At 39.5% G+C, this 12,177-nt stretch overlaps 1 protein-coding gene across 1 annotated transcript in view; it reads left to right on the top strand.

The window, feature by feature from the left end:
• The first annotated feature begins 11,291 nt into the window (after positions 1-11,291).
• Positions 11,292-12,177, top strand: part of LOC121872629 (homocysteine-responsive endoplasmic reticulum-resident ubiquitin-like domain member 2 protein) — a 32,721-nt gene continuing 31,835 nt past the window's right edge. The window contains exon 1 of the mRNA XM_042375544.1: positions 11,292-11,416. The gene's annotated coding sequence lies outside the window, so the exon portion shown is untranslated. The remainder of the gene's footprint in view (positions 11,417-12,177) is intronic.

Raw genomic sequence — 12,177 nt, 5'->3', positions numbered from 1 at the left:
GCTCACACTCGGCGCCATGACAACACCTTCTCGCAGATTGTTCCAAGAGGTCACAATTCTCACTCCGAAAAAGTTACCCCTCACAGTTTTCTGGACTTGCGGCTTCTTCAACCTTGACCTGTAACCCCTTCAGGGGCGAGCGTCCGCCAGCTCCAGGTAAGGACACTCGACTGAGTAGTACCCTTTGAGATGCTTATACACCTCAATTTGGTCCCCCCTTGCCCGTCTGTAGTATAAGCTAGGCATTTTCAGGCGCTCCAATCTCTCAGGGTAGCTGAGGTGCCGAAGTGCAGGCACCAGTCTGGTGACCCTCCTTTGGACATTTTCAATCAACTGACAGTCCCTAGTATATCTCGGGGACCAGACGGGGTGAAAGTCCAGCTTTATAATAAGATGGGAAAACAAAAATCATCTTTTCGGTAATACACAGCCCAGCAAGAGAGACGCCACGAGATAAATGGGGCGTGATTAGATAAGACCACTGACATTACTTCACGTATTTCATAATAAGAAGGAAGCACTTTTGGCGTTTAGTCGACTTCTTTTAACCTGAAAGGTGTTTATTTTTTTCCCGCTCGCGAAATATGCTGTGAAGTGCGCCTTATCGTTGGTCGTGACGTGTAGCTCTTGATTACCCTTGTTAGAATACTGTGATCTTACATGTCATTCATTCTGTGTAAATATAATCATCTCAGTTGGACTGATTCAGAGTTAATGGGAGAGCTTCAAATAACGCAGAGTCGTGGGTTGTTCAGTGTTCACGAATTACATCCAGGAAGGAAACCTTTTACGCACGTACTTCTCGAAGGTGACATTATTTTCAGAATATGAATATCTAATTATATTTCTGGTGACGTTCTTATTGAAAGGTGGAGGACGGTGGTTCCAAGAGAGTGCAGGGCGGAATTATACTGGCGTCCTTGTTGCTGGGGTGAGGGACGGTGGCTCGGTGAGGGTGAGGGAAAACATCATTGTTCGTTTTATTGTGTGGCTTCACCCATGACAGTTTACATTCTTCTTGACGAGGAAAACAGATTCAGACTTCACTCTCTTGGATGCTTCATTTACAAGAGGTTTACAGAAGGAACCATTTTTTCGGAAAAACATTCATGTGGAACGTTACGTCACGTCATTTTAGTTCCTCCTATGGCGTGCAACAGGATACTTTTTTCCTGACTCCTTGGAAATGCTGAGATTTTTAGAACGAACGTTTATCACACAGCGTCACTGATTACTGCAAGAAGAGCACTTGAGTCTTGAGTCTTTAATAGCGTTGACTATTTGTCATTTACGCAAACTTCTTAAGCAAAAAAAACAAAAAACAAAAAAAAACAAGAATTAGTGGTCTTCATGTATGGTCCTAACTTTCTAACACTGTTTTAAATGAAAGAATTGCCTTCATTATCTCTTCATATTTGTTTTCTTGTGTATAGACCCACAGTACGCGTTTAAAAGACCTTCGTTGTCCAGAAATGCATACAAACAACTTGCATCAATAAAGTTGTGAAAATTTTCCAAGAAAATCAGTTAAGCTGAAGAGTAGCTTTCACATTCTGTACTATTAAAATGTCTTTTTTTTTCAACATAAATGATAACAAAATCAGCATTAACCAGTTATTAATTAATCACCTTGATCCCTCAAAATTAATAGAAAACAATATTGACAAGTGTCGAGGGAATTTTGGCGGCAGCTGTACACGTCAAGCTTAATATAACGTGGCGGGACAGGTGTGGGTGATGATGGCCCGTGGTTCACCAGCTATAAATAAGATGTTGGCCTTAGGGAACACGTGATGCTCCCCTGTTTTTGTTTTTCTTTACGTGTTTTTCCCTCACCCCAAGGTAGGTTCTGTTACGTGTTAACTGTTCATTCCGAACACGATGAACACTCCATATGGTCGATCACACACACAAACCGATATTTAGGTCTGTGTGTTCATTATCCATTAAACACACTCATACTGATGGTGAACGATTCTGGTTTTCATTATTTTCAGGGTTTGTTTCTCTTTTAAGTGGAGGGTGGCGGGAGAGGATGTGAGATACCAAACCTCAGCCAGGTTCCCGCTTCTCCCCAAGGAACCTGTGGAGCATAAAAACCTTCATCACGAATGCTCCTAAAACTAACACCCGCTCCCATCGTCTTGTGGTATTGTGGGGTATGGGATGTTTGGTTTGGATGGGATGGAGAAAGGAAACTCACAATGTGCTCTCATGTATACATGTTGTATTGGATGTACAATACAGCTTGGTGCTGGGAAGGCAGCATGGTTACAAGCGTGATGTAGAGAGAGCTGGTTGGTGAGGGTGCTCAGAGGACAGCTTGTGGGTCGCCATGCTCGCCGGCGGGAGCGAGGACCGCCAGGCAGGCGGAGGAGGTGTTGCTGGCTGGTTGGTGTAGGTAGAAAGAGGCAGGTCACCACGAGGTCAGGCCTTAAATAGCGGGGGTAGGCGTGGCTTATTAGTTGACCTCCGTCATGTAAGGCGGCGCTGGTTGACCCAGACCCAGGCGCCACTGGGAATTCACGGGGTCGGCTACTCAGCGACAAAAGCGTTTGTGGGGAGAAATCCACTACAATACTCCCTCCTTCCCTCCAGGCGGTGTAGGAGACTTGTTGTCTGCGGGGTTGCAGCACATGTGAGGCAGAACTGGCGGTGCATGCCTCATGAAACATAAGGGCGATGGCGTGGATGAGCCGGCCGCTAGTGGAGCAACTGTCTAGACACACAAGATCTGTGGGAGAAGAGAGAGAAAGAGGTTGTGGTGGCGATGAATGTTGTGCTTCCCTCACGGCAGGTACAGAGTCGTCAGATGCGCCTGCTGGGGTGTGTGGGCCTGGGTCAGGAGCAGGGGCTGAGTCAGCAGAAGCGGATGAGGGCTCGTGACAGCAGCTGGGTCCTGACAGTAGCAGGGAGTACCTGAGGGAGAAAAGAGGGGTGTGTGGGTCCGCACTCAGGCGCATGGGCCGCGTCATAAGAACATAAGAAAATAAGGAGTCTGCAATAGGCCGGTTGGCCTGTGCATGGCAGCTCCTGTCGAGGATTACTACCACTCTCTATCATCCATGAATCTATCTAGCCTCCTTTTGAAACTTTCCAGAGTTCCCGCACTTACTATAAAGCTGCTAAGCTTGTTCCACTCGTCCACCATCAATTTGTGAACCAGTTTCTTCCTATCTCCCTCCTAAACCTAAACTTATCCAACTTGAATCCGTTGCTCGAGTCCTATCCTGCTCGGGTATTATAAGAACTTTATCTATACCCCTTTATTGATTCCTTTCACCCTTAAATACTTCTATCATATCTCCCCACTCTTCGTCATTCTAGGAATGCAAGTTAAGTTTCTTTAACCTATCCTGATATGGAAGGTTTCTAAGTCCCGGAATCATTTTTGTCATTCTTCGCTGCACCGAATCTAGTGAATTTATATCCATTCTAAATAGGGCACCAGAACTGAACCGCATAATCGAGGTGCGGCCTGACTAGCGCAAGATATAGCAGGGGCTGCATCAGGAGAAGCGGCGCAGGGGCACTGCTGGGCCGGGGGCGGCGTCTGAGGCAGGACGGGTGTGTTGGTCCGCACTCAGGCGCATGGGCCGTGTCGGGAGCAGGGGCTGCATCAAGAGAAGCGGCAAGGGGTACTGCTGGGCCGGGGGCGGCGTCTGAGGCAGGACGGGTGTGTTGGGGTCGGTAGGAAGTGGTGCTTGGGGCAGGAATAGGAGCGGCTGTCTGCTTAGAGTAGCAGAGCTGCTCTAGGGTGTCTAACCTGTGGTGTAGAGACAGTAGCTGTAGAGCCGATGAGAGCTGCTTCTGGGTGGATAAGCCAGTCTTCCATGTTTTGAAGACTGGGAGAGTGATCAGTTCTCCTCCATCCTGTGTGGTGCGAATCTCCGGGGTCACCATTTGTGGGGTATTGGATGTTTGGGTTCACGCTCAGGATGGTTGGAAAAAACTCACAATGTACTATCTGTATACATGTTGTATTGGATGTACAATGCAGCTTGGTGCTGGGAAGGCAGCATGGTTACAAGCGTGATGTAGAAGAGCTGGTTGGTGAGGGTGCTCAGAGGAGGACAGCTTGTGGGTCCCCATGCTCGCCGGCGGGGCGAGGACCGCCAGGCAGGCGGAGGAGGAGGAGGTGTTGCTGGCTGGTTGGTGTGGAGAAAGAGGGTGGTCACCACGAGGTCAGGTCTTAAATAGCGGAGGTAGGCGTGGCTTAGTAGTTGACCTCCGTCATGTAAGGCGGCGCTGGTTGACCTTGAACCACGAGGCATACACTGGGGAATTCGTGGGGTCGGCTACACAGCGACAAACAGCGTTTGTAGGGGAGAAATCCACTACAGTATACTCTTGGGGCGGTACGCAGGAAAAAATCCACAAGAACACATCTTACGGAAAAAAAACGAAAGCCTCCTTTAACACAATTTACTAACACGTTAGTTTTTAGTTTAACAAATTTATTGACAAAGCTTGGAGTACAGTTTGCCTATTCTGAGTAATTCAGTCAGGTCTTGACACTGAGGGTGTTATCACTTCTCACTGCCGCGCAGGACAGAGGTTCATTCACAAAGAAATACATCATATTCATTAACAGTATATATAGGTCAGATTCATGTGGGTGATGTCACTGTTCACTGCCACACATGACTTTGACCTACATATACGCATGAATATGATGTATTTCTTTGTGTACTAACGCGGGAAAGGGCACGGTAGAACCCACAGAAAGTGTAACACGAAAAAAAAACGGAAAAAATCTATGGGGAGAAATCCACCCGTAAAAAAAATCTCACCGGACAGTCTCCCAATGAACGTAATCCCACTCCCAACATAAAGTATTATACAACATCCAGCAACATTAAAGGAACGACAGCTATTGAGGCACACGAGGTCGGATGCTTGACGCTTGTGCCAGACAGCCAAGATTTTTTCCACTTTTTTCCTCGCGTCCGGTAATGTTGCTGGTGGCTACAGATCAATTATATTGTTTTCCTGTCTGTCTCGACACACCTTGGCTCTTAACACTGAATGGAACTACGTACTTGCCAGGACGTTCACTCACACACACACTACACTATGTGGCAGTTGCCTATTTTGAAGCCCTTTCCTATTTAATTTTATTTCAGTTGGGTATGCCTGAGAATTTGTAGTTACTTATTATTACTTTTCCCATTAATTAATTAACTGGTAATATTGCTGCCACAACCCAGGTATACCTAACACACCGTCAACTTGGGGTTCGGCATAAACCTCTTAAATTATTTTAGCATTTTCTGGCATGCAAATTATACTTGAGGAAATAAGGGTAATACATATATAACAACTAATATTTATTAAAGGTAAGTCTTAGTATCTATGATCATACTGAATCATCAATTGCAAATAAAGCACCACTTGGATCCACTCAATGCTTATTAGACACACTCATTTAACACTTAAAAAAACAGAGAACCACTTTGTCTTCTTTATAGTTAGCAAAGCAAGCACCATCAATTAATAGCCATAATACTACAACGCTACTCACAGCACACATTAGTACCTGGGTACAGTTCATACTGCCAACTGCCTCGGACCAGCAACTAGAGGTTTTATAGTGACAGTACCTTCATACAAGCTCATCGGACTGTTTTTACACAGCCTCATACATAGTACAGGCAATCTCTGCACGTCACTCCAGTGCAGACAATCTCTGCACTAATACACACTACTTAGTACCATACCTGATACTTGTACGTACTTATAGCCGACGGACTGGTTGCTCGAGTCTAGTGTGGATGGCGTGGTTGACATATGCCCCCTACTCCGACGTCACCCAATCTATTGTCCTGCCAAATGCGTAGTCTTTCTTTGTTTACTCGTTCAGCAGGAACTACTAAGTGACGAGAATAAATAGAAAACTCACTGCTTCCTGTTTTCCTGGTAAATTTAGCAGTCAGCTGCAAGTACAAACAGTGTACTACTGCAGCACTCGGGAGACGAACACTCCCAAGTACAGTAGTGTCTATGTAGATAAATATTTGTTCAGTAAAATCGCCATACAAGTTCACATTGATTCAGTATTTATGTAGACAGTGTAGGTATACAGTGTATATTGATGCTATATGCAAGTATTCAATTTACGGTACATTCTATTGACAGTGCAGGTATGTATACAGTACATACACTTCAGGTAAACAATGTGTGTACGCGATGTACATAAACAAACGATAGACAAAAGATGCAGGTATACAACGAAGTATATAAACAGTGCAGGTATGCAATGCACTTTTTTTGAAGGATTAGCCCACCCGGGCATAGGTCACTGACCCACATCGGGACTGGGGGGCGAAATTGAAATAATTATAATAGTCAGGGGTGCAGTGCTGCCGGAGCACTCCGGAGCGCATCCAGCACCTCTGTTTTGATCAATTAATCAATCAATATCGCCAACGCCTTTTCCCTCACGGGAATTCCACTACAGAGTTGGCAATAGTATATATATATATATATATATATATATATATATATATATATATATATATTATATATATAATAATATATATATATTTATTATATATATATTTATTATATATATATATATATATATATATATATATATATATATATATTGTAAATCAATGAAAATGGAATAATAATCACCCCATTGCTTGGGAAAAAGCTTAGAAGTATTCAAATCATCTTGTGTCACAGAAAGACTTCTTGTTGAAGCTAGTTTGATTAAGGAATTAAAATCAATAAACCTTAGTGATGGTCAGTTCAAAACTGATAATATGTTACATAAATGTATTTGTCAGTGGCCCAAGGTTAAAATGCTTTGAAAACCTTTGATCTAGATGTATGATAGTTATTCTGTGGGTCCCTTTTTTCTGACCTGACTTGGCTAGTCACGTCACCTCCCTTCTCTTAAGCTCCTCTACGTGTGTGTTGGTGTGGGGATTAGTGGATGTCATCATTTTGACCTGACCTCATGTTTTTAGGTCACCCTGTATATTTAAGCCTCTCTCTGTCCATGTAATCCAGTTGCCTCTGAAGATGTCTTGAATAAAGACGAAAGCTAAGGTACTCCGTTGTTTCCATCTTCCCGTGTGATTTTATCAAGATAAATATATATATATATATAAATATAAATATATATATATAAATATATATATATATATATATATATATATATATATATATATATATATATATATATATATATATATATATATATATATATATATATATATATATATATATATATATATATATATATATATATATGTGTGTGTGTGTGTGTGCAAATAAATCACTGTAGGTGCGCGTGATCTAGGTATATGCTGATAACCACAAGGAAAAAGAAAACACGAAGTTCCCAAGCGCTTTCGTGTAATTCACATCTTCAGGGGTAAGTGCAAAGTAAATTCCAAACTGTCCAGATAGATTCACCAAAGCAATCCAAGCCCTTAAGAAAAATAAGGATCTACATGTCACTAAAGCAGATAAAGCCAACACAGTAGTGATTTTAAACAAAGATGATTATATTTCTAAAATGAATGACCTTTTATGTGATGCTGAAACATATCCTAAACTCATAAATAATCCTCTCAACACAGTTAACACCCAGTTCAACAAAAAACTTAAGTCTCCATTGAGAGGCAAAGCTACTCTCATTAAACATCTTACTTGAACGTCCCCTCCACTGCCATACATGTACGGTGTAATCAAGACCCACAAGCCTAATAACCCAGCAAGACCCATCATTAGCTCAGTTGGGTCAATCTCTTTTAAATTATCTAAATGGTTAGTTTCTTTACTAAATCCCCTAGTTGGCAACATTTCTAACTCTAATATTAAGAATAATATGGATCTGGTTGATAAACTTAATAACTTACACATTAATTATGATTTTAAACTGGTCAGTTTTGATGTAACATCACTCTTTACAAAGGTCCCAGTTGATGATTTACTAGAGTTCCTCATAGATTCCCTGGATAATATTTCATTGCCTGTCTCGAAAGACGACTTCGTCGAACTCATCAAACTATGTATTAAGGATTGTAAATTTGAATTCAATGGAGAATATTATGCTAAAAAATTTGGTATGGCAATGGGTAATCCACTCTCACCTGTATTAAGCAACCTATATATGGAATTCTTTGAAAAGAAACTATCTTACCACCTTCAGCAGTCTGGTTTAGATATGTAGATGATGTATTATGTCTCTGGCCAAGTAATGAGGATCTAAAAGCTTTCCTGCCACAGCTTAATAACTTAGCCCCCTCGATCAAATTCACTATGGAATTAAAGCATGACTGTAAATTGCCTTTCCTAGATTATCTGATCCACAGAATAGGTAACACCTTTAAGTTCAGTATTTATAGAAAACCTACTAATGTGTGTTCATACATTCATTATTATTCTGCCCACCATAATAGAGTCAAACATTCCGTATTTTCAACAATGTTTTTACGTGCTTTGAGAATTTGCAGCCCGGAATTCATTGATGAGGAATATAAATATATCTATAATATTGGCTCAAACCTTAAATACCCTATATCTTTCATAGACAAATGCCTGAACATTACTAAGAAATATTTTTATGGAACTCATCCCAAGCCTACCCATGACCATAAGAATCTCTTAGTATTACCATTTCACAAAAATTTCTCAAATTCCTTTACAACTAAAAACCTGGAACGTCAATGTGGCATTTAAAAACTCATGCACTGTTAAACAAATGTTAATCAAGAACTCCCCCAACAATACAAGTGGCTGCATTTATAAAGTCCCTTGCAAGGAATGTAATATGTTTTACTTGGGCCAGACAGGTAAATATCTTGTAACTAGACTTAAACAACATAAATATTGGGTTAGGACAGGCCAGGAATCCAATACTCTATTTGTTCATTTGAGGGATAATAAACATTGCATTGACTGGGATAATGCCTCCTCAATATTACCTTGCAATTCAATTGACAGTAGGAACATTATAGAATCTAGTCTCATTAAACAACCGAATCCGTTAACATGAATTTGAGTAATGGAATGTACAAATTTGACAATTTTGTAATTAAGATTTGTAACCAGGTGAGAAGGTTGGGTCAGTTTTTCCCTCTGACCTGACTACCGACCGCTGCGGTGCTTTGTGAAGATTAGTAGGGTCATTACCTATACTTGACCTCTGTGGACTTTATCTCGCCCTCCTCTGTATATATATATATATATATATATATATATATATATATATATATATATATATATATATATATATATATATATATATATATATATATATATATATATATATATAACTTGTTCTGCACTTCTACTTAGTTTGTACTCACCCCTGAAGATGTGAATTACACGAAAGCGCTTGGGAACTTCGTGTTTTCTTTTTCCTTGTGGTTATCAGCATATCAACAACCAGCAGCAGCAACAACCTTAGCAACCAACAACCTTAACCTTAACCAATATGCTATATGTATATGTAACAACATATATATATATATACCATTGCCACCCCCTGTAGTGGAGTTCCCGTGATGGTCAGTTCAAAACTGATAAAATGTTACATAAATTTATTTGTCAGTGGCCCAAGGTTTAAAATGTTTTGAAAACCTTGGATCTAGATGTAGGATAGTTATTTAGTGGGTCCCTTATTTTTGACCTGATCTGACTAGTCACGTCACCCCCTTCTCTTAAGCTCCTCTACGTGTGTGTTGGTATATATATATATATATATATATATATATATATATATATATATATATATATATATATATATATATATATATATATATATATCACAAATTATCTTGCTAAAGAAATGTAAACGTCCAAGCCTTGGAAAGTGAAGCGACTGAATGCCAGCACCAGTTTCTGAGGCTCCCCTTTGGACGTTCTTCAATCAACTGGCAGTCTTTAGAGAACAATCAGAGTTGCAGTACTCCAAATAAGCTACAATATACATCACTTTTGAAAAGCCGGATGAGAGACGAGCCATTTTGATATTTGCATAGTTGTCGTATAAATCCTATTAGTTTATATGCATGGTTTACATCCCATGATCTGAGAACTGCATAGTCTTTAATTCATTGTCAACATAAAAACCCAGACCTCTCCAAACCTATCTAGTTTCGGTTTGAGAAATGTCTTCATTGCCGTGGAACGCACTCATTCTTACGTACTGTACACATACAAATGATACACTACACATACACTCTTACGTAGGTATATATACAAACACAAGCAAATACACAATAATACAGCTTTATCAAGATACTGTATAAAATTTCGCTTGCAAACGCCAAATTTTGTAAATGAAACACATAAGCGTGTAAACACATTTAGGCTATATATGTTTGGTATACATAACCATGCACACACTGCTACGACTGTTAAGACTACCCCTGTATTATCCGTCACCAGTTAGTTTTATCATGTATGTGTGTTAGCTGTGAGTTAATTGTTACCTAAAATTTTGTATCGTATATAATTAAATTTTAAATTAAGAAATAATGAAAGATTTAAAATTGAGTGAATTCTTATTGGAATTCAATCCGCCTTTACTTATCGAATAAACTACTTCCCATTTATTAAGTGTTCACATAAACGCAGAAATTAGGTAACCGGGTAACAAAGACCTCAGGCAATAACCATTCATATTTACCTTATTGACGTGTTAACCGGTTTATATATTTGCGTCTGTACTTTCTTGGGTCACTGACTTTACACATCTATTTTTTTTCCGAACCTTCCGTCTTGTATTGCTTCTTCCGGTCAGCTTTATAAAGTTAATCTCATTAACATGTGCACACATTTGTCTGATATCGATTTTACGCAAACTCAAGTCTTTAAAAACACTCTTCTTTTTGCTGTCTTTAATAAATAGAAGTAGCTAGGTTTCTTATATATCTACATATGTACGATTAAATTGAATGATTTGAAGATTTGTTTTGGGGGGAAATATTAATAATAATGTCTATAAAAATCAAGTGACAGATGCTTTGAACGAGGCGCTGAAAAACAAGCCAATCATAATACGAGCTTCATCAGTCTTATGCGACTCTGACCAATAAGAATGAGCCATATAATCAAAACATGACTACGTAACCCTTGAACACACTAAGAAAACCAAGTCTTCTAAAACTGATCTATTTACCTCAAGATTCTTCAGTAAATAGATAAATACAAATATTATATTAAATTAATTTTTGCAAACTTTTTAATTAAAATTATATTATCATTATTAGTATATTATATTCCGTTATTTAAAATATATTCAATATTTTTGGAACTTTGCTTACCAACAAATCGTCGTCAGCTGAGGAGGACGGAGAGATCTACTAGGAGGGAGGAGTAGCGGAACCTAGGCTTTGTGTAGTCACCTCCCTCTTTCTTCGGCATTAAAGGCGTTTTAATTAATTATTTAAAGGTTAGTATACCTGGGAAAGCGGTACTTCACAGCAGTTGTATGTATTGAATGTTTAAACGATATGTGGAAACGCCGAGGAAAAAACTACTAACATTACCATTGAGAGGAGTGTCGTTAGTCCCTGGGAGTTGTGCCAGGGTTTGTCTGTTTCTCACCCGAGGTAAATAAAGTTATAGTCGAAAAGAAAACTTAAGAAAACAGACATCGTTTTAGAAACTTTGTGGAATTTTGTTAAATAAGTTTGTCATCCGTTCAATATACTGTACTGTACCTATATACGCATGTATTTTGGTGTTAACCCAAATATGTCTGGTGTAGAATTCATATAGTTGTTGGTAATGTGATGTCAAACGCAAAATATTATGAATTCATGGTATTACAGGTAATATCGTTTCGGTCATCCAGCGAATTTTAGGATTTTAATTACCACTTTTTTGGTTAGGTTGCATTTGAGAAGCAGTGCTGTGACCGAATTTTATCGGTTAGGTTAGGTTGAAATTGTTTTTCCAATGGGTTTTGATGTGTTTTTAATGATTGTAAAAATTATTTCTCTTGCAAATTACTACTTTTTGTGATTTTCCTCCATCCAAAACCTCTGGTTCCCACTGGGGTCCCTCATTATCGTTGAATAAAGAGGGGGGGGGGGGAACTCAAAAAGTAGTAATTTGCAGTAGAAAAGTAGGTCAGAATCGTTCAAAACATGAATAATCACTGGAAAAACATATTTTCAACTTCCAAATAGGTGGATGACAAACGATAAT

This window comes from Homarus americanus, unplaced genomic scaffold, assembly GCF_018991925.1.
Source record: "Homarus americanus isolate GMGI-L3 unplaced genomic scaffold, GMGI_Hamer_2.0 scaffold39155, whole genome shotgun sequence".
Classification (NCBI taxonomy): Eukaryota; Metazoa; Arthropoda; class Malacostraca; order Decapoda; family Nephropidae; genus Homarus; species Homarus americanus.
The sequence above is the reverse complement of the archived record's forward strand: the minus strand, read 5'-3'. Positions and strand labels throughout refer to the sequence as shown.